Here is a 5683-nt window from a genome sequence, read left to right on the forward strand (position 1 = left end):
GCTTTTGAAACACCAGTGACATAGCTTCCAGCATCACAGCAACACACAAGCCACTGCGCCGGATGACACACTGACAGGCAGTGGTGGAACCGAATGCTGGGGACCAGTCACGGCAGCTGAGGAAGCAAGAACCAAATGACCAAACCCAGGACGTGCAATACCAGGGAGCTGTAGGAGATGCACTAGAGGGTGTTCCTCAGAGAGCAGGGACCCCAGTGCAGAGCAGAAACCCCTGCCGGGTTCTCCAAGGGAGCAGGGTGAGACAAAGGAGGGAGGGACCAAGAAGGGAGGGACGGGTGGGTAGTAGTCAGAGCCACAGAGGAGACACAACCATTGCTCAAGATGCCATCTGGTGCAGAGGGAGGAAGAAACACCGAGGGGGTGGAATACCCCGGTTTCTCCCTTCCACCCACTCGCAGCTTTGGGCCCGTGGCTCCTGCTGGCTGAGCCTCAATAGCAGCTGGCTGGCAAGAGGGCCCGGGCTGAGATGTGCGATCTCTGGGCTGCTGAGCAGGGCCAGGAGGTAGGGCAATGGCTGGCCGAAAAAACAGATCAATAATAGCACATGCTCCCACCTAGCGCTAGCTCAAGGATGTACTTCAGAGGCTGGGGGACAGGTAAAAAGGGAATGGAGTGGCTCTTCTCCTTCCCCATCTGGTCCCCACCACTAGTCCCTGCCACTCTTAACTCCATAGTAATTTGTTGAGGATCAGAGGATGGTTGGGGAGCAACAGGATGGTGCGGGATGTAGAGAAGAAAGTGAGCATGCCCAGTTTGGTACCCACCTCCTCATGCTTCAGAAAATTTTTTAAATTAATTAAAAAAAATATTTTATTGGGGGATCTTACAGCTCTTATCACAATCCATACATCAATTGCATCAAGCACATGTGCACATATGTTGCCATCATTATTTTCTATTTGAGCTCTTGGAATCAGCTCCTCTTTTTTCCTTCACCCCACCACCCTGTGACCCCTTGATAAATGATTATTATTTTCATGTCTTACACCGACTGCTGTCTCCCTTCCCCATGGTTTTCCCACCCATCTCTCCCCATCCCGCAGGATCTTTTTCTCCCAGAGAGAGCAAGTGGCTTCAACTGAGCATTTTGGATGGAAGCTCCAAGAACACGCCTGTACTTTGGGTGTGTGTAATAATTTCATTCGGGACTGGGAAGGGCAGTTCAGAAGCTGTGTTAGTCCAGATCAAGTCCATAAGTCCCATATTAGCCCACATGTCTGACACCAATTTATAAAGTCCTCCTCTGACTCACAAAACACATGCGATGATATCGAATGCAGAGCAATCACAATTCAGTTGTGGGAAATCTTGTGGATCCAGTGGCGTTGTAAGCATCTCAGCACTGGCAGGGGCCTCCACATGGCTTCTCCAGCCCCAGAGCTCTGGCTCCATCAGCCTCTCTCCATGTGTCTTTTCCGCAGGGATGTCTCTCAGGGAAGGAGCATGTGTCCCACCTCCAGCGAGCTATGTATCTCCTTAGCGCCTCCAAATGAGGTCATCAAGTTACTACCTGATTGACAGGCTACATGCCACCCCTTCACTCTGAATCCTGAAATTGACACCGGATTATGTAACTACCACAGTCTTTAATCCATCTTGAGTTCGGTTTTTGTATATAGGGGAAGGTACAGGTCCAGTTTCATTCTTCTGCAAATGAAAATCCAATTCTTCCCACACCATTTGTTAAAGAGACGGTCTCTTCCCCATGAATGTGTGTCAGCCCTTTGTAAGAAATCAGTTGTCCCTAGGTGTTGTTGTTAGGTGCCATCGAGTCAGTTCTGACCCACAGCCACCTTATGCACAATGGAAGAAACACTGCCTGGCCCTGCACCACCTCACAATCGTTCCTACACAGGAGTCCATTGTTGCACGACACACCTCCTTGCAGGTCTACCTCTTTGTCGCTGCCCCTCTACCAATCATGATGTCCTTCTCCAGGGACTGGTCTCTGCTGACAACATGTATATAGGCAGAGGAGTTTATTTCTGAGTTCTCTATTCTGTTCCATTAGTCTACGTTTCTATCATTTACTAGTACCAAGCCATTTTGACCAACATGAATGTGTAGTAGGCTTTCAGGTTGGGAAAAAAGACATCTATTTCATCCTTCTTTGCTTATCCTGGGTCCTATCCATATAAAGTTGGTGATTAGTTTTTCCATCTCTTTGAAGAACTATTGGAGCGCCGTCACATTATGTTTATAGATGGCTCTGGGATTTTGTTGTTGTTGTTGTTGTTGCTGTTAGGTGCAGTCCAGTCGGTTCTGACTCATAGCAAACCTCTGTACAACAGAACAAAACACTGCCCAGTCCTGTGCCATCATCACAACTCTTTCATGTTTGAGCCTGTGGTTGTACGGCAGCCACCATGTCATTCCATTTCAAGGATCTTTCTTTTTTTCACTGCCCTTTTAATTTACCAAACAGGATGTCCTTTTCCTAGGACTGATAACGTCTTGTAAGATGAAACCTCAACATTCTTGCATCCATGGAGCATTCTGGTTGCACTTTTTCCAAGACAGAGCTTTTTTGTTCCATTGACAGTCCACAGTACCATCAATATTCTTTGGTAGCACTGCAAATCAAATGCATATATGCTGCTTTGGTTGTCCTTATTCAGTGTCCAACTTTCACATCCATATGAGGTGATTGAAAATACTGTGGCTTGGGTCAAGGGCTTCTTAGTCCTCAAAGTGGCATCCTCATTCTTCAACACTTTAAAGAGATCTTGTGCAGCAGATCTACCCAGTGCAATATATCATTGATTTCCTGATCACTGCTTCTATAAGCATTGACTGTAGAAACAAACAAGATGAAATCCCTGACAACTTCAGCCTTTTATCCGTTTACCATGATACTACCCTACTGGTTCAATTCTGAGGATTTTGGTTTTCTTCACATTGAGCTGTATTCCATATTAAAGGCTGCAATCCTTGATTCATCTGCAAGTACTTCAAGTCCTCCTCAATTTGCTTTGGGTAATATTGACATTTTCATAATGGCAAGTCTTCCTATCCATGAACTTCTAATATTTCTTCCATTTAGGTAGGTCATATTTAGTTACTTTTAGTAGTGTTTTTAGTTTTCTTTGTAAACACTTTTTTGCTTCTCTGGTTAGGTTAATTAATTCCTAAATATTTAACCTTTAGATGACTACTGTAAATGGTATTGTTTTCTTTACTTCCTTTTCAGAGTTCTCTGAGTTAGCATTTAGGAATTCAATTGCTTTTTGCATGTTGATCTTGTACCTGGTAATGCTGCCAAATCTTTCAATTACTTTCCACTTTTTTCTTACTGAGACTTTGGAGTTTCTACTTATTGAAATGTATCACCTGCAAATAGAGTTTTCCTTCTTCTTTGCCTATTTGGATGCCTTTGATTTATTTTTGTTGTCTTTTTCTGCCTTGATTGATAGGATCATGTAATTCTTTTCCTTTGTTTTATTTATATGGTGGATTGCCTTGATTGTTTTTCTAATATCGAACCATTCTGGCATACCTGGCAGGAATCCCACTTGATATGGATGTTTCCTTGTTTGTTTTGATTTGTATATTTTGTTGGATTTTATTGACTAGGATTTTATTAAGATTTAAAAAAAAAAGAATTTTTTGAATCTATGTTCAAAATTGATATTGGTCTGTAGTTTTCTATTCTGGTAATGTCTTTGCCTGGTTTGGGTATTGGGCTAATGCTTCATGATATGAGTTCATGAGTTTGCCATCCTTTTCTATATTCTGCAGTAGTATGAAGAGAATTGGAGTCAACTCTTCGCTGAATACTTGGTAGAATTCCCTAGTTAAGTCATCTGGTCCTGGGCTTTGTTGTTGGAAAAATTTTAATGACTTATTTCTTCTTTTGTTATGGGCTCACTTTTCTACATCAGTCTGTTAATTTAGGTAATGCATTTCTAGAAAAGTATCCATTTCTTCTAGGTTTTCAAATTTGTTGGAGTAGAATCTTTCACAGTATTGTGTTACTTTCTCTTTTATTTCAATTGGTTCTGTTGTGATGCTGCCCGGTTAGTTTCTTATTTATGATATTTGTATTTTCTCCTCCTTTTGTTAAATTTGCCAGTGGTTTGTTAATTTTATTAATCCTTTCAAAGAACCAACTTCTTGTCTTGTTGGGTTTTTTTCTATTGCTTTTCTGTTTTCTCATTCATTTATTTCTGCTCTAGTCCTTATGATTTCTTTTCTTCTGGTGGCTGTAGATTAATTTTGCTGCTCTTGTTCTAATTGTTAATTATTGGATTAAGGTGTTGATCTTGGTTCTTTCTTATTTATTTTTGTTCTTTCTTCTTTTGTATGTGTGCATTTATTGCTACAAATTGCCTTCTGAGTAGTACTTTTGCTGTATCCTGAAAGTTTTGGCATATTGTATTTTCATTCTTGTTTTGTTTGTTTCAAATAATCACTAAAATTCATTCCTCATGTCTTCAATTACCCTGTAGTCTTTAAACACAGTGTTGTTTCTTTCCCATGTATATTTTCCTTGACCTTTCTAGTGTTCATTTCTAATTTTATAGTGTTGTGATCTTAGAAAATGATTGCTAATATCTTGATTTTTAAAAACGTATTAAGGCTTGTTTTGTAGCCTAATATGGTCTATTCTGGAGACTGTTCTATATGAACTGGAAAAGAATGCACATTCAGGTGTTGTTGGGTATCTGGTATATGTCTAGAAGGTCAAGATAACTAATTATGTTGTATAGTGCTTCTGCATCTTTACTGAATTTCTTTCCTGTTATTTTGTCCTTGAGAGTGATGTATTAAAGTCGGCTACTGTTATCGTGCTGGTGTTTGTTATGTGCCATTGAGTGCGTTCTGACTCACAGTGACCCTATTTACAAGAGAACAGAACACGACCTGGTTCTGCACCATCTTCACAATTGTTGTTATATTTGAGCCCATTGGAGTACTGTCTATAGAGATTGTCTATTTAGTCATTAGGTAATGCCCTTCTTTGTGCTTTATGATGGATTTTGCCTTGGTCTATTTTACCAAAGATTAATATTACCCCTGTTTTTTTCCTCCATTAACTTGATATATTTTTCCCAACCTTTGCTTTTTAGACTCTTTTTGCCGTTGTATATAACAATGTATTTACTGTAAGTAGAATATCAAAGGGTCTTATTTTCTTATCCAGTCTACTACTTTGTCTCTCGATTGTTGCATTTAACCCATTTACATTTAGTGTCATTATCAATAGAGTGAATTTTTTTTTCTCAATAGAGTGAATTTATTGCTGTCATTTTGCTGGTTTTTGTTGTGGTGGTTTGTTTGTTCCTTGTACATTCTGTGTTGAGCTTCTTTTGTTTGTGGGTTTTCTGGTCATTTTTTTCCCCACTGCTGTTATTTGACTATTTACTAGATTTTTTTTTGGATGAGTTTTCCCCCATTTTCTTTGCGGTTACCATATTATTTATTATTTTCTTCCCACGTTTTAAGAGTCTATTCTAATGAACAATTTGACTTCCTCTCTGTCAAGTGTTTTGAGCCTACACTATTCCCTCTATTTACTTTGCAGTTGCCAGAGGACACTATGGCTTCCTGTTTGCAGTTTTGTAAGTTTGTTTGGTTTTGTTAAATTTGAGTATTGCTTTATGTGGTATGATTGTTAGTCATAGTGCCTTATATGTTGATCACAGCTTGATGCCTGCTGTTA

This window comes from Echinops telfairi, unplaced genomic scaffold, assembly GCF_000313985.2.
Source record: "Echinops telfairi isolate 266 unplaced genomic scaffold, ASM31398v2 ScPeMD7_3;HRSCAF=10, whole genome shotgun sequence".
Lineage (NCBI taxonomy): Eukaryota > Metazoa > Chordata > Mammalia > Afrosoricida > Tenrecidae > Echinops > Echinops telfairi.